Consider the following 22,572-nt stretch of genomic DNA (forward strand, 5'->3'; position numbering starts at 1 on the left):
TCTCCTCCCTTTTATCCTCACAACAATCCTGTGAGGTAAGTTAAGCTAAGACAGTGTGACTTGGCCAAGGTTACCCAGTGAGCTTCCATGGCAGAGCAATGATTGGAACCAGGGTCTCCTAGGTCCTAGTATGATACTCTAGGCACTATGCTACACTATTGATTCTGTCAATAGATAGTTAAACCATAATTAGAATATAGCTCTTCTTTTAAAAAAAGAAAGCTGCAAGGGCTGAAGCAAGGAAAATGGCATTAATGTTGGTGGAATATTCCGAAGTGGCTTCCAGTCTAGATGGCTTACTAATGTGATCGGACTGCATTCTTTTTGGATAGATTATACCAAACCAAGTTTTCAAAAGAACACACCAAAAGCTTGGAAAGAAGACAATTAGAGGACAATATTGTGTCGATGTTTACAACCCACCCTCCACCTCCTCCTCTGCTGCTTGGAAGCCCAGGTGGAGAAAAACCTCCATGTGGATACAGCCTATGATTGCATCCTCAAAGTTTTCAAGAAGCAGAAGGACTTACAATAACTTCAAGCAGGCTGCTCAGCTCTGGATAAGTATGTTTGGGTGTATCAAACAAAAAAGGTGAGAATTGTGTCACACAGCATCACTTGAGCAATTTTCTCCAATGCTGCTTCTTTTTAATTTCTATTTGCTTTCCAATTAGGAATTTGTTTTCTATGTATTTCTATGTATTTGTTTTTCTCCTGTTTTGTGGTCAGAAAAAATATTAGCAAGAACTGGTAGTAGCTAGGAAAGAGAAAGCAGAAATTTAACTAGCCTTTCTATGTGATTTCAAAAAGTTCCCAAAACTACCACTGAATATTGAAATGACTTCCAGTATTTCAATAGGTCAGGGTTCCTTTGGCACTCAGCTCATTTGTGCCACTACAGAGGGGAAATAATTCTTTTCAACCCCTATATCATGTGATTCAAAACTTTTAGTAAGTAAAACCTGTTGGAAGAGGAGGATTCAGCGCTGTCCCTTTCTTCAGGTTTCATAGGAGGACAAACCAAAGAGTTAGAAAGATAGAAAGGTCAGGGCACTCTGTTTACTGTTTACTGCTCTGACTATCTTTTGATATGTAGATTGCTATTCTCAGGATTTCCTCCTCCTGACTTCCTCCCTCTGTCTTCTTCTCTTCCTGGCATTGTTCCAGGCAACTTCTCTCTCTTCTCCTTCCTCCATCTTGACAGCATGGATGCAGGACTTGTCCTAGCATCCATGTCCATCCTTAGACTAAATAGGATTTCTCTCTCCTCCTTTCTTATCAGAGTATGGAGTTCCTACCATAAAGAACTCTTATTTCTTTTCTAAATATAAAGCAAGTGTATGATTTATTATTTTTCTCACCTGCACACACACCAGACAGCAGAATGAGCTCACAACCACCTATAATCATGCTTCCTATACCAACCGATAGATTCTGCTAACGGCCCAAACATGAAATCCTTTAATTAGGTTTCTAGGGCCTACATAATGATTCATTTATCAACACCCACCTACTGATTTTCCCTATAGGACATCTTAACTGGGGTTCAGTACCCAGTACCTTGTCATTATTCGTAGTGTTTCCTAATACCCCAGATGATATAACCAGTTTTATAAGGGTAAAATCTATTCCTGACTTCCATTAGTGGGTGGTTTACAGTGTAATTCTAAGCACAGTTACACTCTTCTAAGCCCAATGAAGTCAAGTGGCTTAGAAGCATGTAACTGTTTAGGATTGTACTGTTATCTGCCTTAACCTGGCTTAATAGTCATTCTGTTTCCTAAAATTGGAGTGTTGAGTTTGAAGTTTCTATGAGAGAAATTTCAGCTTCCCAAAGTACAATTCTCAAGATATTTTGGTGGGAGCCATGACAATTAAATAGACATAATATTTGTAGCATAGCTATGTTCTGTAACTTCGCTCCCTGGTGTGGAGTAAAAAGTAGAATTCATCATCCTGCACTTTACTAATATTTGAGAAGAGTCTAGAAAATGACTTGTAGCCACAAATATAGAGACGCTCATTGTTTAATGCAGCTCCAAAGCAGCCATATGGTGAAGGGATATTTAATCCTTTCTTAATGGGCTGTATTTCTAGTTGAAGCTTTCCCAGGCACAGTGGAAAAGATAATGGATTCACATATGTTTTTCTTTTTAGGGAAAAAAAGCCCCACAATTTTTAGTGTTGAGAGGCCTATTAAAAAAGGGTTAACTGCTCTTTCCCCACAGCTTCTCTTATCACATTCTGAAACCTATGATTGCATTATACTGAGGGTGGGTGGTGGGTGGGTGGGGGGATAGGGTAGAGTTGGGAATCTCTTCAATTTTCTATATCATGTCTAAGGTTTGTTCATAGTTGTTCCTATATACCCTAACCTTATATATACACCAATTTGGTCTTCTTGCCAGAATTGAGAAAGCAACTGAAAAGATATTTTTCACTCCATATTCTGAGCTGGAGTAATAGGAGTTGTCTGACAAATTAACACTGGATCCTGTATAAGTGCTGAAAACATTTGCTTCACTTGTAGCCACATCCTTTACGTGCTCTTTAAGAAAAAGGTATCTAGTTTGTTCCGTTGAGAGCTTCTGTGATGTGAAGGAAACATGTTTCTACTTTCCACAGAAATTAGAAAAGTTTGCATGCTCAGACTGAAACTGCATTGTTATGCTCTCAGGTGCAAGTTTGTGAAACAGAAATCCAGGAAAGGGAGCTTTAGAAAATATCTTTTATTTAAAGATCCTTTTAGGAAGAAAAAAAGATGACAAGTCACTGTTTCTTACTTACCCTGTGACTTGAAAGCCACATATCACATGTATTATTATTGTACAATAACCATGATGCTGTAGTCATCAAAAGACACAACAACTTCCACGAAACAAGTCCACAAAGCAAGGATGTGTCTGGTTTCATAGTCTACATATCATGTGAAAATGGGATCAAAGTTGGCTAGGGTTGCCACCGCCTGGAAAAGGCGGCGGCGAGATGCAATTACAGCAGTGGGTTTTCAACTTCTCTGCTTTTAGGGTACCCTTCCCACATCATCTGCTGAGATGGCCCTGCTGGAAAGATGCCAAGGCTCTTGAGGAATGATCTGGGGCACATACCCAAGTAAGAGTCTATGTATGAACCAACAGCTATGAGTCCCACCACAATACAATATAAAATGAGACTATGAATGGACTGAATATTGGTTTGTGACTGTGTGATCCTGAGGAAGGTTGGTAGTGGTGGAAATGCTATCGGTCATTACTAATCTTCCCATTGAAGACGTCCAACAAGAGTCTAAGGAACTCCGGGGTCCCCCTGAACCCTTTAAAAAAAAAACTGCAGTAGAGGGGTAGGGAGTTTTGAGTGCCTAGGGATGAATACAAGAGTCCAGTAACACCTATAAGACTAACAAATTTTTTGATAGGGTATGAGTTTTTGGGAATCATAGCTCACTTCTTCTTGATCTGTCTCCTGGAGATAAATACAATTACTGCCTTCAGTTGCCAGTTTTGATCTTCTCCTCAAGCCCTGCTCTCTGTGCCCCTGCTTGCAGAAATAAGGAAAATGATGTTCAGGGACAGAGTCTTTCTGGTGGTAGCATCTTGCCTTTGACTACCCTCCCCCCTGAGGGCATCTGCTGGCATCTGCTTTACTTTCCTTTAGGTGTCAGGCCAAAACATTAATCTTTACCAAGGCTTTTAATTGAAGAGTTCCATCTTTTTGACTTGTTTTATAGTCTGCTCATAGCCTGAAGACTATCAATGTCATTTTAGGCTGCTTCATTTTATGTGCCTTTATGTTCTGGCTTGCTTTTGTTAGTTGTTTTGACTGGCATTTTTAATTGACTTGGATTATGGTTGCCAGTCCCCTGGTGGAGGCAGGGGATCCCCCACTCCCACCCTCCATCACCACACACCTGGCTGGTGGGTGGGGGAGACATGAAAATGGGCCTCCCAGGCATATTCTCAGGATGGTGCGACAATGTCACTTCCCAGGAGTGACATCATCATGCCACCCCAAGAGCTCTCCCGTGCTTTGCAGCGGGCTGATTTGAGCAACCAACAAGCTGAATCAGGCCCATTTGGGGCTCAAATCAGCCTGCTGCAAAGCAGGAGCACTTTCATGCCTATGCAATAACGTCACTTCCTGGAAGTGGAGCAAAGGAAAAGGAGCAAAGGCAAGGTAAGTGAAGCAAAGGAAGTGGAACAAAGACAAGGTAAGTGCTTCTTACTCTCCTGCCGGAAGGGTACGGAAACCTGGCAACCCTAACCTGGATTGTTTTATGAATGTTTTTATTGCTATTATTAGTTTTAATTGTTTGCTTGGTTTTGTTTTGAGTTGCTTCAAGCAGGTCTGGAAATTTTCTAAATAAATACTTTTTTTTTCAGATCTGGGAGTCATATACTTTGTGGATAAATGTCAGCCCATATGCATCAAGAACCATAACAGATACTGGGCACAGAGGTTTGTCTTCTTGCAGGGTCCTGGAAAATAACTTTTGTATGTAACTTTTAGTGGAATATTTTTACAGTAAGTGTAGTTGTGTTTTTCTATGCTCACAAAAGTACAGGGAAAGTGGAGGAACAATTCAGATCTTGTTGTAGCACGTCAATTTCCTTTCATATTTTGTTGAGCCCCAAATGGGCCAAGAATTCTTGTTTTCTTGTATGCCTTTCTTTCTTAGAAGCAATAGACAGCTTAAAAAAATATTAGGAAAGATCAGACTTTGCACAATGAACTGAAATCATCAAGAGGGAGAGAGATGTACAATGGAAATCATGATGGTTTTATAATACATTAAATTAAATACATTTAATTTCTATTTCTAATACATGAAATTAAATCTTAAAATGGACACCACAATGCAAACATTTCAATTATAATGATATTTATTCAGATATTTATGTAGGAATAAATAGTTGATTGTCATGATAATGATATTTATGCTGGTTTGTGTAAATTATATTAATAAACTTTATTGTACATGTTTTTGTTCTTGCAAATTGCCTATGACAATAACCCCCCCCCCCAGCATAACTTCAGGGTGGTCACAAAAGTACCTATTTCAAATTTTCCAGTTGCATATTTTGCATTACAAAAACTGGAGATTGTTTCTCAACTAAGAATGTTGTTTCCCCTGGAAAAAAGATGGGGATGAGAATTAAGAGCTTGCTATTAGTTTTTTTACTAATAGATGTAAAATTCTTACTATATAATTATAAGACCCAGTGAAGTTAGGATTTGAAAGTTTGGAGAAACCATTCCCCCTGAGTATGCAATATATATTTTATACCAGTGGTTACTTTGTTTTATACCAATGTCACTTTGTTTAACCTTCAGAGAAACCACACAGAAATTGACCCTCAAACCTCTTCTTGGTTTTCCTAACTTGAACGGGGGTTCCTGTGTGTGCTTATAAACGTGGACACAGCTTTTTCCTTTTAAAATTCAAATAACAACACAAAGAACATGCCTAATAGTGGGAGTGGCATAGTCAAGCTTTCTTTCCCCTCCCTATGCAGTCCCAATTCTAACCGGACTTGTATACTCACACACACATGCACATGCACCATATTTTGCCTTTTACAGATGGATAAAGATACAGGATCTTTGATACATCAGTGCTTGTTTTCTGGGATTGCCAAATACCTCCCTGTATCTAGTTTGCCATTAAAATGCTTGCAGTGCCATCCTAAGCAGAGTTACTTTTTAAATCCACTGAAGTCAATAGGGTTAAAAAAATGTAACTTTGCTTAGGATGTCACCGTTAATTGCTTATACAATGCCTGTTAGCTCAGTGGTAACAGAAAGCCAAGTGATTTGTTTTATTATAATATCTGTGTTGGACCAGAGTCACATGGGGGGGCAGATTGCATTTTTGGTTGGTGGCCCATGGTGGCTCCTGGCAGCCCAGCAAGCAGGATCTTATGGCCAAAGGGTGCAATCCTAGAGAACCTCCTCTGAATTTGGTAAAATGAAAAAAGTCACAGCAGGAAATTTGTTTTGCCATTGAAACCACTGGAAACAAATAAAAATAGAATAAAGAATGTAATTCTGCACTTTCCTTGTAACTTCTCTGCACTGCTCCCCCTCCCCTTCTCCGTTGTTTGACCTTGTGGTATAAATTTTGCTGCTTTGGATTGGCACTGTATTATTTATTTATTATGTTTATAATCTGCCTTTCTCATTGAGACTCAAAGTGGATTACACTATGTAAATCAATGCAATCGCTACAATGAGATATCTAATAAGCAATATACTAGGACAAGGATTACAGAAATGTTAACAAACACAGAATATTAGACTAGATACAGAATGCAGAAACAATGTGAAAAATTGGTGTACACCAAGAAAATTTTCATTATAACTTTGAATCCAGACTTCAAGGAGAATTTTTTTACTATGATTGCTTATTTCTGGGCAGGCCACTACTGGTTTAGATTCATATCCATGGTTTTTAAAAAAGATATTGGAGTTCCAGTACCATTATTTTCAATAGGGAATGTATATAAGGTTCTAGGGAAGTTGTTTATAAAGATAATGGCACCAGATTTGCATAGAACACAGTTCTTTCTCTTATCTAAAGTTCCCCTAAGTTTCAAGCAGATTGAACAAAGGGATCCAAATTTTACAGACCTCCCCCCCAATCTATTTCTTTTTCTGTGCAGCCATACTAAATTCTCTCTATTGATTTCTAAAATAGTAGCAGCCAGCAGGAGAGCTCCCCCTGGCCACCAGCATTTTAAAAAACAAAGCCCTGCCTGCATTCATTTCATTTTCCTATATTTACAGTGACTGGCAATATCTTTTTTTAACTTTTCCACTGAAATCTCTGTATTTGGTATCTTTCATTATTATAATTTGTTCTCTTTCAGAAAGTGAGGAAGGCTTCCATTGCAGAGCCCCTCCCCCCCTGTTCTTTTGGTATGCCCTATGAGGAACATTGAGGGGGCAGGCTAGAGTCCCAGCTCTCTGCAGTTTGGTATTGGTTGGGAGTGCTCTGTGCTCCTTCCTTGCAAGGTTTTTATTGGAAGGGAGAAACATGAAAGCGGGAGAATAAAAAAAATGATTGTGCTTCATATCTGGTAATCATCTGAACGAAAAAAAACAGAGATTTTCCAGAAGGGTGTTTTGTTATTCCCAAATATCTTGGATTTGTGTTACCATTCCAGAAAATCAAGATCATGATTTGAAACAGTCATATCTGTGTATATTTTCTGCTTGGAAGTGCCATTATACATACCCCTTAATCCACCATCCCTTTGACTTCATGAAGCAGTCAGGCACTCTTTATTACAGCTCACAAGCCATAGAGAAGCAGAAAAAACATATTTATATTAATAATCAACAATGACATTTCATATACATCATCAACCTAACATAGCTTACAATGTAAGGGTCAGTTTCTGAACAAATTATACCAAGACATGATCTCTGCTTGTATTTTCATTCCAGAATACAGAAACTTGGTTATGTATCTAATAATTCTTTGGTGAACTCTGCCAATAAAATTTTTAGTCTACTGCTCGGAAAATAGTTTTTTATCGACCAACACAGGTTTTGATCAATCTAGGTGTGCTTGTACATAAAATCTGCACTGAAATAACATGTAAGCCAGTGATTCAATCAAGTTATTAGAGCAGGGACAGAATCTATGGCCCTTTCCAAACATCCTTAAAGGGACAGCCCACTCACTGAATGCCGGCGGCTTTTCTCCTTCACTCCACATGTCTCCAATTTCAAAGCATTAGCAGGCTGTTTGGCTTCTGTTTTTTCAGCAGGTTTTATGAAAACACAATTTCCTTCACTTTCCTGCATTCCCAAAAAGGTGCCAGAAAAGGAAGCCAAACAGCCTGCTATCGTTTTGAAACCAGAGACATGTGGAGTGAAGATGAAAAGCCGTCAGTGTTCGGTGAGTGAGCTGTTCCTTTAAGGACAAGTGGAAACAGTCTATGATTAGAGAATGTTGTTGCATTTTCCTCTCTTCAGTGCAGATGGTAGCACATTAAATTTAGCCAATGTAAAAGTATGAGGATATCCTAGAATCATTGGTGCTAAACTGAACAGAACAGGAGAACAAATAGACTTTAACCAGTGTTACTTGAAAAGTAATATTCTTTATGCAGTTATTGATCGCTAAAGTAGCTTTACTTAGCCCCATAGATTGTAAAAAGGATGGGGAAAGATCACAGGTCATCAGTGTCTTGTTTACTGGGTTAAGTCAAGTTGAAGAATAAGAATCCTTCACTGAGCTATAAAGGGAATAGTTCTGATCATTAATGAACAGAAGTCAGATTTTACATCTAAAGGCTGATAGCCAGACCAAATTTATAAGTGCTGAAAGACCAGTTTTGAATTTGAGAGCCTTGGATTGTTCTCAAAATTTTTAATTGGATTCACTCAACAGAAGGAGTAACCTCTTGTACACAACCCTGTGTTACCAATGTCTGTTTTGCAGTCTTAATAGTAAATAACTGGAGTGGTGCAGAGACATACTATGCTCCTGTGGTAAAATAGAATTTTATGATCGCTCTAATCTCCATTTTGGCTTTAGCCATAGTTGATTCAACATGCAATTTCCAACATAACTTTTCATCAAAAATAACCCCCAGGTATTTATGTGACTGAACTTGTTCAGTTTTATATTTCTTTATCACACAACTAATTAGTGAGTAAGAGGTGATTCTAAAGGAAATGATTTTTTAAATTATATTTGTAGCCATTTCATTTTCAGAACAGTACTTAAATAATGCCTATAAGGCTCTCTTTCATTCCACTTTTGTTAATGAAATAATTGTCATATCATTTGCACACAATAGTGCAGAGATTCTTTTGTTGCCCAGCTTGGGTTTTATAAAGGACTTTCCTGAACTATTCCATTATAGTATAGCCATATTATCTTTATAGAAATGATCTCCTGAGCAATTCTGCTTTATATATTTTGCAGAAGTATGGGAGCTCTCCTGACCTCAGACATGCCATTCCATAAGGTGGGGGCCATAGCAGAAACCCCACATGTATAGGTGGTTTTTGATGTTGTCCATTTGCAGGGTGGCACATACAGAAGGTCCTGAATAGATGAGTGAAAGTGCTGTGATGGAACACAGGAACAGAGGCAGTCCTGCAGATATGAGCATCCAGGGCCATGTAGGGCTTTTTATGTGATAGCCAGTAACTGATGGGCAGCCAATGAAGTGACTGCAGAATGTGTGTTATGTGTTTGCTCCATCTAGCTCCTGATAATAACCAAGTTGTGGATTCTGTGCCATCTGAAGTATCCAGGTGGACTTCAAGGTTGCATCCATGAAGAGTGCATTGCAATAGTCTTGTCTCAATGTTATCTGGGAAGCCGAGTTTTAAAAGCCATTGGAAGGCTTTGTCAATTTCCCCTCTCTACAGAGCCAGGGAGAGGGCTGCTCAGAGGGTTTATTTATTTTCTTTTTGCCTCTTAAAAGGGGAGGTAAAACTGACAGAGCCTTTGGAGGCAAAGAGGAGATTAACAAGACCTCTGTGCAGTGATCTCCCTGGCTTTGTAGAGAGGGGAAATTGACAAAGCCTTCCAATCTCTTTTAAAACTCAGCTTCCCTGTTAAGATTGCAACTCTCTTCACATGCTCCTCCTCATGTAATTCGTCTCTTGTAGCTTAGCTCTCAGTGTTACTGTGACATAGATTCAGGTGGCTAAATCAGTTGAATCAAGGTAGGAGCCCATCTTCCAGGCTTGATGAATTTGGAAGAAACTGCTTTTTGCAACTACATAATCTTTCTTCTCTAGCAGTAGTGCTGGGTCTAGAATAACCCCTAAACTCTTACATGAGTCAACAAGGATCAGCTGAATCCCATAGAAATTGGGAGGCACAATGTCCTTCAAGGCCTCAGCCTTCTGAACCAGCATTGCCTCCATCTCGTCAGGACGTAGCCATTTAACCACAGCAGTCAGGCAAGACCTCTACTGCATTGCCAGGAGATTTCCAGTGCAATCCTGATGGGGGTGTGGGGAGCACTCAGGAAACTGACTTGCTGCTTGAGGATCTACTGGCGTATCTCTGAGATCAGCTACTGTAGTGCCCCGCTGCTGCTGCAACTCTCTTTGCCAGCAGAGGGAGGGTGACAGGAGTTACTCAGCTCCCTAAGCCACCATAGTTTAGGAATACATCCCCCCCCCCAAGAACTGGTGTAAAGTCACATCAACAAAAACTGCAGTGTAGCCCATATATACCCATTCAACAGAAAAGGCAAAACACACATTCCCCGGCATAGTCCGGCCCACAAGCTCTGGCATACCTGATGCCAGCTTCAGTTATAGCCAATCATATGACTCCCCAGCAGTGGCCAACCCCCCCCTCATCTGCACCCCCACCCCTTACATACAACTGAAGCCTGAGTGTTCAGATGGCAGGGTGAGCAGCACAGGACTCTGTCTCTGAGGCCTCTGATCGGCACACTTAGAAAGTGCAATGTTTCATCCTATGGTGGGAAATGCACAGAGATGGCACTGAGCACCACAGAGGGGAAATTTGGTACTTACATCCAAGGGGGAGAGCACATCTTGCTGTGTGACTAACAGTCTCATGTCAGAAACCATACAGGTACCTATCCTAGGTGATACATGAAGAAAGATCAATATGGGTAGCCGTGTTAGTCTGTCTGTAGCAGTAGAAAAGAGCAAGAGTCCAGTAGCATCTATAAGACTAACAAAAATTGTGGTAAGGTATGAGCTTTCATGAGTCACATGAAAGTGAGAAGTGAGCTGTGACTCATGAAAGCTCACACCCCACCACAAATTTTGTTAGTCTTATAGATGCTACTGGACTCTTGCCCTTTTCTCCATGCTGAAAGAGTATCCGTGCACAGATAGACAAGCAGAGATGGGGATTCAGCAGGCTTGACCCAGGAGTCCCCACCTCTCCCTTCCCCCTCACCCCCCCACCCCCGGACACTGCTTAGACAGTACAGGCTCCCACAGCTTGTATATGGAGACAAACCGAGACAAACCGAGCAGTAGACCCCATGTCATGCAATAGGCCATAGTTCCAGGAAACTGCACCTAGGAATGCTAGCTATGATGCTGGGGTGGGGTTGGTGAAAGGGATGCTGACAGTCCCAAGCAGGGGATGTAGCAAAACTGGAGTCTGGAGGGCAACTGGCTGCTGCCCCACTGTGGTCTGTGATACTGCTGGCCAGGCAGCTGTGCCATTTATTGCCTTGCAGGGCTGGAGCCCAATGCAGTGCAGCAGAAGCAGGTCTAAGTATCTCCAACAATCAGTACAAGTATCTCCAGCATCATGTGTGTGAACACTTTTGCCAGTTCTGCCAGTGTTTACTGGAGAAGTAAGTGGACAGAAGGTATAATCTATCCTTAGACTTCAACATAACAAGCATACAGTCAGTGCCAGTGATAGTTTGTGTGGGGAGTCTGTAAAGGGGAGAGTCTCACAAAGAATGATAGGCACCTTTCTGTCATGCTGTCCAATGTGGGATTGATGAAGGACCACATAACTAGGTGGAGTTAATTGGGACAGGCACACAGTGTCATCCACATGCTACTTTCTACAGAGAAGCCTTAAGATAGTCCAGGGCTACTTCATGAAAATTTGTGTTGTCCAACAGGTGGTTAAGTCCATTATCACTGCAGCTCCTGGATTCCAGGCATATAACTGGCATCTCTTTCTCTTTCCCGTACTAGCGGAGTTTCTTCCAGTTGCAATGTGAAATTGGTTGGGCCCCAGGCTGTGAGCTTCAGGTTAAGAGCCCTCTGGCTTGTGCCAAGAGGCTCACACCAAGAGGCCATTTTAAGCTAGTGAATTAATTCTCACTTATGCAATGCAAAAACACACAGGAAACCAGTTCATTGAAGGCAAAGTGAGCATCTTTCCCCTCTCTTCCAGCCCCCAATTGGACTCAGAATTCCATCCTCATGGCTCTGGTCACTGAAGCTTTGGAGCTAGTAGATTAAATGAACTCTGATTTACAGAATCTTATACTGGAATAAATTGCCTTTTGTGTTCTACTGGACAAATGGTTAGTTACCCCCTCTGGAATTACTGACATATTAAAAGTTCTTTTCAGGCCTTTGATGTCACTGAAAAGTCAAAGCAGAGTCTTGGGAAATGATCTTGTATGAATACCCAAGAAAGATGGACTCCTACAAGTATTAAATATCTTTGAAACCCCCAACCTAAAAAAGGAAGTTGATGACTAGGAAAAAAATGACCATTGTGGTTCCTTCTAGGGGTGAGCGTTTCAGTATTTCTGATCTGAAACAGTGCCTAAAATTCCCTGTTTTGTTTCAGAAATACCCCAAACAAAGCAAAGAACTCCTGAAAAGTTGGGATTATCAAAATTTATCTCCCCAAATTTTGGGATTGTTTCAGGTTATTTTGGCATTATTTTCAATGGGAGGCATAGTTAGTGCCCAGAAGGAACCCAGGTCTACCGAAACCTGATATTTCCTAACCCCAAAATGTTCCCTAAATGAATTTTGAAAATGATATCAATATTCCCAAAATTTTGTCGTGGACATTCTGAAATAATAAAATGAAATTAAAACCACAATGATTTGTGCAGAAGCCTAGTTCCTGTATTCTCCAAGAGAACAGGTGACAAGCAATTGTGTAAACAGTTTGGGAAATTCTAGAATGAATGTTGTGGCCCCATGTATGAACTAGTCATCCTTTTACCATGCTATAGATCTGCTTTTAGCAATCCCCTAGAATTCCACACAAACGTTTCAACATGCTTGCATGTATTATTCTTGCTCTTCCCTAGGCAGACTGACTTCCTTTCCTCCGTCTAGAAGGCAACTTCCTTTATAGTTTCAGAAACTGGAGAAGTTGGGACCCTCAAGTTGGGTCCACTTTATGAAAACATGCCCTTATGCTGTTTTGAAGACCATCCAAGTATAGAGCCAAGCAAATCATGGGGAAACAGGGATTTCTCAATGATTACTCCCAAGATTTGGAACTCTCTATCCCTAATCTACCTCTTATCCCCAAACAGAGATGCCCATTCTCATACCCATCCAAAGACAGGTCCATTGAGTTCAATGGGACCTGGATGAGCAGTATGGTATATCTCTATCAGCTGAGGACACAGATCTCAACTTATTGTTCAGTTGATCATGTTGATTTTTTTGGTGTCTTTATATTTGTTAAGACCCAATCATTTTCTGAAAGTGATGAAGGAAAGCCAGGATTTATTGTATGTATATGAAAGCGCAAACACTTTAAAAAACCCCTACTTCTGATGTATACATGGAGCTCTTTTGCACATGGGCTGCCATGTTAGCTTCAATATGAGGAGCAAAATGAATGTACTAATGGATCTGAATGGTTCAGTCATTGCAGAAGTCGAAACTCCTTGGTGAGAGTGAAGTTTTTTGTATACAGAAAGTAACTTGGATCAAGGTAATAAGTTCCTAAAGAAGTTGCTTGTTTTTCCAGTTCATTTTAATATATCCTTTATAAACAATGTATACTGAGAATTGCATATATATCAGATCTGAGTGATCTGAGTGATCACTGTCTTTTTGAAGTGCTTTTGAGGTCTCCACTCTTGCACCCAGCTATCAAGGTATGTAAGAACCACTGGCTGGGACAGACGAAAAAGCCATCTACTCCATCTTCAGCAGTTTATTTATTTCATCTGTAGCCTGCTTTTCTTCTTGTTTTTGCACTATAGCAATGTAGGTGCAGCATAGTGATGAAATGACACATATTCCTTTCTAGGGAATATGTACATATGCTGTTGCACCTATGCCTATGAAAAAAACAAACCCCTGTACATACAACATATATGTACTTGTATGTACAGAGGATGCAGGACAAGCAATGTTGCACTTACCCCCTGTTGATTCATGTTGCCTCATGTGAGGAATGCAGATTTTTTAAAATGTTCTCAGTCATGGGGATTAAGCTTATTATGCGCCCTTATTGGAGAAAATGTGCGCAGGTACAGGTGAGGTTACTGCTCTTCCTCACAGGTAAGTGTCAGGGCCAGCATGATTATTCCTGCCTCCTCTCTATGTGTGTTGCCCTGTATTCATAATGTCAAGTGTACAAGGCTGTTGCGTTCCTAATAAAGTTCTATCCACATTACCACATTGGTATATGAAGCACCACTTTGTCAGCACCAGCAGTCCCTCTGTGCATCCTTTACCACTGATTTGTATAATGAACTCCATATCTTTATGTGGAACTTGTTCACTGGAGTGGGTTGAGGCACTGGACTGTGCTGTTGAATATCAGTATATCTAAATTCTCAACATGGCTAGATCTGTGGATACTTAAATCTGGATATTGGAGCCATGAACAGATGATAGTTGATTCAACAAACTTGAGAACAGCCCTAGGTTTGCAGAAAAATCTGAAATCTTAAACTAAAAAACCTTTGGGAGTTAACCTCTCAATAATAGAAACAGGACCAATAGCTTTAAGAAATGAATGCCAATTATAGTTGTTGCTAAGCAACCACATCAGTATCAACAGCCTTCCAGCACTGGTTTTTGTTAGTAAATGATGGGGGCTGGGGTGGGGTAGGGCCCTTTCCAGGGCTGTTTTGGTCTTTGAAGGAGGGCTCATCAGGCCAGGTGAGACAGCAACCACTGGGAACTTGCTATCTCCTGACTCGCCTGACTCACCTAGGACTAGTTGCCTAATACTGTTCAACAGCAGCCACCCCCACAAACATCAGTGTTGTGTAATGGTTATAGTTTCAGACTAAGTTGGGGGAGACCCAGGTTCAAATCTCCACTCTGTCATGGAAGATCATTGGGTGACCTTGGGCCAGTCACAAACCCTCAGCCAACCTAACTCACAGGGTTGTTGTGAAGATAAAATGGAGGACAGGAGAATGATGTAAGCTGCTTTGGTTCCCCACTATGGAGAAAGGTGGGGTATAAATGAAGTAAATAAATAATATATATCCCTGAAGATGGGGGAGAGATAAAAGTTTGGTGGCTGGCTGGATAAATAGAAAGGAAAAAAGGAAGCAGGGAAAGGTAGAGGATACATGGGTTGCCAGGAGGAGAAAATAGGAAATTTTGTGGGGATGAGGATAAGAGGTAAAGTGAGGTATCTCCTGCAAATTCTTGCAGGTTCCCTACAGCGCAACTTGGCCTGGCCTGGTAGCCAGCTCCATGCAACTGGGCCAGCAGTTGGCACCACATAGCAGCTGGAACTGGGCCATTGTTTTCCTGGGCAGAAGCTGCCGGGGGAAGGATGGAGGAAAAGCTAAAGATGGGGGGGGGGATAGATAAGGTAGTTGGCTGATGGGTGCATGAGAGGGAGAGAAGGAAGCAGGAAAAGGTGAGAGGTTTTCAGGGAAATAGTGGGGGAGGAGGAAATGAGATGTCCCCTCCAACTCTTTGCTGTTCCCCAACTGTATACATCTAAAGTCTAAATATACTTTTTACTATTAGTAAGACTTTTTCAATTCTCCATTCCAGGGGCCCGAAGTGGCTTACATTGTCCCTCTCTCCTCCATTTTATCTTCAAAACAATCCTGTAAAGTAGGTTAGGCTGGGCGTATGTCAGCAAAATTCCAGCAGAGGGGGGATTCAAACCTGGGTCTCCCATATCATAAGGTCAAACCACGCAAGACAAAATATACTCGAATTACACTCAAATTACATTCAAATACACTCAAATTACAAAATACACTTGAATTACCCATGTAATTCGAGTGTATTTTGTCTCGGGTGGTGGTGAGACCCACAGTCTGGCACAATTAACTACTACACCATACTGGGTCTCCCAGGACTTCCCCTCTATTTCCCCTAATTTCCCTCTATTCATTTTTAAAAAGAAATCTTTATGGTAGACTCCAATGATTTCTCACTAGGGGCTCTCCCAACTCGTTTCTTGTTGAAAAATTCTGTAAAGACCAAGACTAGAAGGTCACTCATCCAAATTATAACAGACATATAAATGTATATTTAAATTGATTTCCTGTTTTAGTCTTCCCTGTTGATTCCCAGAATGATGTATGCATGGATCTATAAAAAATAAAGACAAAGCTTTGCATCTTTGCAGTTAAGCATTTACAAAATATTGAATGAGGCATTAGCTTTAAGTTTTCAGTTTATGTTGCTGTTTCCAGTGACACATTTTGAGCAAGTGGAGCACCACAGAGGCAGAGTGTGGCTGGGCAACAGGGGAGAGAGACAGCTGCCATGGGGACTGGGGCAGGGAAAATTGTGTAGAAGTTGCCACCTGGAAGTGCCATTGCTGCTGTTGTATCAGTAGATGCAGAAACACCAGGGCTTCCATAAGAAAGCTTCTCAGTGAGGAAAACCTGACGTCTCCCTTACTTGCTCAGGCATTTTAAACTACTTTTGCTATTTTTGGTAATGATTTATTTTGCTGTTCCCTGACTGTCTTGCATCCAGTGTGGTTAGAAGCCTAGATAGCATCAGCCAGGGGATTAAACAATGCTAGAAGCAAAAAGCTACTATTACCTTCTGTATGTTCACAGTTTTTTTAAAATCCCTTTTTATGCTGTTGTGTAAACAATGTACTTTACCTGGTCCTTTCCATGTGTTGAAACATTCTTCCTCTTCGAAAAGTTTGCAGTTTTCACAACTTGAAGGTATTGTGGAGGGGGAGAAGAAAAGGGAAGGGGAGCTTCTGCCGCTCACTAACTTGTCTTCCTCCACTGGGCAGTAATGTGGGTTCAGCCCAGGTTGTGTCCAATATGAGCTGCTACCCAGAGAGAAAATGTGAGTGAACAGCTGTAGCTCCTGCTCTTCCCCTTTGCCGTTGGTGCCCTTCTCCTTACCCACTGGCTGTCTCAAAAGGGAAGGGTCAGATGGGTGATTATGAACAGCTGCCAAAGAGGAGCTGGTGCTGCCATATTTGTTCATCCATTTAATCTATTTTTAATCTTACTTTTCTCCCCATTGGGGACCCAAAGGGTTTAAAAAAAAAGACAATTTTTACTTTGAAGGAAGAGGAGGAGAATGTGCTGTCCAGTTGCAATAGACTTATGGTGACCCCCCCCCCCAATAAGGTGTTCCAAGCAAGAGAGGAGCAGAGGTGGTTTTCCATTGCCTTCCTCTGCATAGCATCCCCAGTCTTCCTTGGTGGTCTCCCATCCTAGCACTGACTGTGCGTCTCCCTACTTAGCTCCCAAGCTCTCATGAGCCCAGTCTGAGCTGGGGCATTCAGGATGCCAGTTTACATAAAACACAGTATAAAAAAAATAAACAAAAGGACAAAAAATTAGACAAGACAGACATCCTGAGTTTGTCCAAGTGGGTAGCCATGTTCATCAGTCTGTAGCAGTAGAAAAGAGCAAGAGTATGGTAGCACCTATAAGACTAACAAAATTTGTGGTAGGGTATGAGTTTTTGTGAGTCACACAGCTCACAGCTGAGCTCACAGTTCAGGTATCTGAAGAAGTGAGCTATGACTCACAAAAGCTCATACCCTGCCACACATCCTGAGTTAGTGTCCAACAGGTTACTCTATCCATCCAAGGCCACGGACTGTGAGCTACAGGCTAGGAGCCAAAAGCCATTAGGCTCTTGCCCATACGCTAACTGGCCCAGATGCAGCCCTGCTGTAGGACAGAGAGAAACACTCAGCTTAGCTGTTTCAAGCTGGCAGCCGTCTTTCCCCAGTTCTCCACATAGATCATTTCCTTGTCCACCAGCTCCCTGTTGGTGGGGGTGGCCCAGTAAGTGGATGCTTCTCCTCCTGCTTTCTGCCATTACCACTGTTCACCAATACGCACTGTTTCCAGAGAAAGTGAGCCAGTAAGTGAGCACTGCCATTGCCAAGGAGGAACAGCAGGAGCCAGAATGAGTATCTGGCTGTTATGTCTGCTCCTCCTCCTGGGCATGTTGGTGGGAAGAAGGAGTTCCATTGAGGGAGGGAGCCCACTAATGGCACATCCCAAAATCTGAAGCTGGCACTCACTAATATTGTCCAGTGAGTTTGGCCAGCAGCATTCAAAACAGGGATTTAAAAATAGGACTTATCCAGTGCCCCACTTCTAGTGTGCGTGGTCTTGACAAATACAAACCTAAAGAATTAAAGGGCTGAGAACCTTCTTACAGGCTACATATCTATGTGAGCAGCCTTGCAACATACTGGTGCCAGATCCCATTCCTGTCCTAGTGATCTTCCACTTGGACTTTCTGAAGCTCTGCTTCATTACTGAAAAAGCTTTGTGTGCCGCAGTTGACAGCTGGTTTACACCAGCATGTATTTCTGCCTGCTCTGCTGCTCAAACTGATCAGCATTTATAGAGCTTTGGAACAGATAATTTTGGATGGGTGGGGGTTGCAATTTGTCCCCCTCCCACAATTATTCATGGTTCCCAGCTTGTCACATATTTAATAGTGAACTGACTACACCCTGTGTGAATGATGAAGGCAGAAAAACCAGGCCACCCGCAGACAATATAGGGGGCCTCTATATACTCAGGAAACTCCCAAGGTATGCAGAAGAAAATATGACTGTAAATGAATTTTTAAAAAAATCCTCAACAAGTAGCCAAATAAGGATGAAATATGCTCCAGGTGCATGGAATGCTGACAGTAGTGGTGTATCAGTTAGTAATAAAAAAAGAGGGCAAATCAGCCAGTTTTCAACTCCATGAGAACTTACATAATCCCGAAGGTTGAGATATACCTCTTCACTGGGCCCCAGCTTGTATACTGACTTCTCATCCCTTGGTTATTCATCAGAATGTGTGAAATGCTTCCGTGGTGCTTAAGGCAAATTAACGATGATATTGGAAACTCCTGTTCATAGTGTTGTGATCTGTGATGACTCAAAGCAATGATTACCATGAAAATTGTCATCTTGGTGGTGACTTTTCCACTCTTCAGTCATAATGTTAAGCAATTCATGCAGTATGAATCAAGACCATCACACTATGAGTCTTTGCAATACATTACTGGCAGATCTCCAGTTCATAAGAAAAATCACAAGAAAAGCCCTGCCGGATGGGGGTATAGACTTCTCAGTTTCCTAGGAAGTGTAGAATAAAACAAGTTCTGCAATTTACTTGACTGTCCCCAGGATTTCCTCAGGTGACACGTTCTCAAAGAACTCAAAGAACTCCCTATAATTCAAAGCAACTGATTGTAAGGAAGCTTCTCTAACAGTCTATTGTGAGTGTGAAAAATCAGCAGCAATTAGGATTGAAGTTTTAAAGTAGAGCAGCTCTACAGCTGCTATCCTTGTTTTACAGTTTAGCTTTTTGGGGTTAGCAAAATTCAAGCTAGAGTTAGATTCTGCATAATGAATAAGCATTTACTTGCTAAAAGGTAAAAGAACAAACCAAACCAAAGGCTTTGGCACACACATAACTGGGTACTGCAAACAATTGCTTAAAATTAGTCACCCAATTATGTCAATTACTTGGAAATACAAAAGGGGTAATTTCATGGATATTTACAGAATGAAGATTTCTAGTCTATATGGTTCCTTTAAGTTAGAAAGTTTTACAAATGGACATTTAAAAGTTCGTTTGTATGTATCCAAGGTGGGCTTTGTTTCTTGATCAACCCCTCCCACACTCCCCATTTGAGTGAGCTTTTTGCCTAGAGTTGAGGAGGGCCTTGCCATTTGCCCATGATGCTCAGTGGTTCACAATCAGTGACTTTGTGCACTAGACTTGTGCATTTCTTTTGTTATTAATTCTAATAATTCTGAAAATGGGATATTTTGTAATTATAGTAATTAATATGAAAACAAAATAAATTCCTTACCTAAACTACAGACTATAACAAAAGAAACTCATGATTTTATTCTCTTTTGTTATCAGCTTTTGTTATTGCAAGAGGGGGTTTCTGTTTGTCTCTGCTCTATTTTCCTAATACCAGCATACAAACCTGTGTTCTTTAGGGGAAGAGGGGAGAGAACTTAGGGGTATATGTACCCCTAAGAGTACATATATGTATGAGGTAGTCCAATCCTGAAGCATATGGCGTGGGAGGGACTTTGAATCAGGTAAGAGTAGGTTTCTCATACTGCAGCTTGCCTGCTTGCAAGAAAGAGGGAAGCAACTTGAAGTGAGAGGACTCTTTGGTAAGATTTCTTGTGCCAAAGTACAGCATACTATTTTATATTGTATTATTCCTTTCTTACTTTCTTAGCTTTCTCCTTGAATATAGTTTGTTTGTGTGTGTGTGTTTAATTCTTTCTCATGCATTTTTGTTTGTTTTTACTTGGAGCTTGCTCCCCGTCCCCCTTTTCCTGCCAGATTATTTGATTTGTGGCTTGCCTTCTGGCTTCCTTCTGCTCCGTTGGGCTCCTTGGAGCCCCGGGTTCTCCCCCTCCCCCAGTCTTATCTGCTTTGTAACTGATTTGTTTCAGTGTATGACTTGCTGTGATTATGTATTGCTTCAGTGTTCTTCTCCTACCAAACCCTTTGGATTGTTAACAGTACAGCCCCCTGAAGCTATGTGGTTCTTTGTAATTCTTTGTGAATTACAATTTGGGATCTGTCTGTCAGGTGTAACTCAGTCTGTGCTGTTTATCTGGGTGTCCCAATTGTAACCCAAGCACAACACTTTAATTTTATCTTATTATTTTATCACACACAGTCCTGTAATAAATTCACATACATTTCATATACACATTATAGTATCTTATCTGACAACTGTGCACAAACACAGCACGTCATGACTGGCAGTGGATCTTCTGGCTCTGGTGAGAAGAATATGCAGCATGGTGGGGAATAGATCTGGCCAAGGGAGAAGGAGGGATGATTTTGAAAAAAGGTGCAGCAATCAACAGTAGTAGCAGTCTACTTGACACTAGAGGTGGGTATAGACTGGGTCCATCACATTTCATGGACCACGAACCATGAACTTTTCATGGACCCACCCCAGTTCATGCACGTTTGTTGGTCTGTGGTCTGTCAATTTCAGGGGCCGTAGAACAGGCCCCTTCATACTCAGAGATGCTAAACTCACAGGAAGTCTTCAGCAGGCTCTCCTCCAGACACCCTTCAAGTTTGGTGAAGATTGGAGTTCAGACGTCCAAGTTATAGACACCCAAAGTGGCTGCCCCCAGGAAAGTTCCATTAGATATAACAGGAGCCACAAATGCACTTGCATTGGCTCCATTGAGATACATTGCAGCACCAAAAAGTTGCAATGAAACATGGAATGGAGTTAGGGAATCTTCCTCTGGGAACGGAAAGTGCTCTGCAGAGGCGCTGTTCTCTGTTATTTCTGCACAAGCTTAGGTGCACTGCTCTGCTCTGGGCCTAGGGTTACCAGCCTCCAGGTGGTGGCTGGAGATCTCCCTGAACTGATCTCCAGGCCACAGAGATGAGTTCATCTGGAGAAAATGGCTGCTTTGGAGGGATATCTCTATGGCATTATACCCTGCTGAGGTTCCTCCCCTCCCCAAACCCTGCCTTCTTCCGTCTCCACTAGAGATGGGCACGATCCCCCCCAAAATACCGATTAAGCCATTCGTGGATCCGAGCTGCTGCTGTACTTAGGCAGCGGCCACCAGGCGCGCGTGTGCGTGCACGTGCGCGTGCACGTGCGCGTGCACACACACACACACACACACACACGCTCTCACTCTCGCTCTCGCTCTCGCTCTCGCTCTCGCTCTCTCTTAGAGTAGAGGGGGGGAGTTTTTAACCCAGCAATGAGCCACCTCCCCTCAGGGAGGGGACATTCCCAGGGCCGGATCTACGGTTGCCAGTGCCCAGGGCAACCATAGTTGGGCTCTTGCGTGCGCGCGCACTCCTGGGTCGCCCCCCGCCCACGCAGCAAGCTGGCTGTCCCGGTGCGCTGCAGAGCTGGCGGCAGCACGAGTGGCTCAGCGGCTGCCCATGCCATTCACCTGCCCTTCAAGACAAGGGGCGGCCAGCTTGCCCGCACGCCCCTTGTCCTGGGGAAAGATGAATGGCGCGGGCGGCCTCCCAGCCTCCCATGCTGCCTTTTGCCTTTCCCCAGGACAAGGGGCGGCCATCTTGCCCACGCGCCTCTTGTCCTGGGGAAAGATGAATGGCGCGGGCGGCCTCCCAGCCACCCGCACTGCCTTTTGCCTTTCCCCAGGACAAGGGGCGGCTGGCTTGCCCGCGTGCCCCTTGTCCTGGGGAAAGACGAATGGTGCGAGCAGCCTCCCAGCCTCCCACGCTGCCTTTTGCCTTTCCTTTGTGCCCATGGCTTCAGAACACCCCCTTCCCCCTCCCTCCCCTGGGTTGCTGCTCCGTGGTTGGAAGGAAGCCTGCTAATCAAGGAAAGTTGGGCTTCCATTTGTGTTTCGAGGGCGACAGAAGAAGGGCAAACACAGCTCATTCCCCTGGCTCTGTTGCCCCGGGAATAAATTACTGGCGCAAGAGTGTCTGCAATTCCGAACAGAAACCGATACATCCGATCAAGTCCCGAACAAGCAAACCCCCGACTGCTGGATTGGTTGCCGTGGACGGAACCGATTAGCTGAGTCACGATGGCGCAAATGTCAAAATCGTTTTTTTTAAAAAATCGTAATTCAGATCGTGCCCATGTCTAGTCTCCACCCCCAAATTCTCCAGGAATTTCCCAACCTGGAGCTAGAAGCCTATCTGGGGGCCTGGAATGAAGGCCCCCAGAGTGGAATGACAG

The sequence above is a fragment of the Eublepharis macularius genome, chromosome 5, assembly GCF_028583425.1.
Source record: "Eublepharis macularius isolate TG4126 chromosome 5, MPM_Emac_v1.0, whole genome shotgun sequence".
NCBI lineage: Eukaryota > Metazoa > Chordata > Lepidosauria > Squamata > Eublepharidae > Eublepharis > Eublepharis macularius.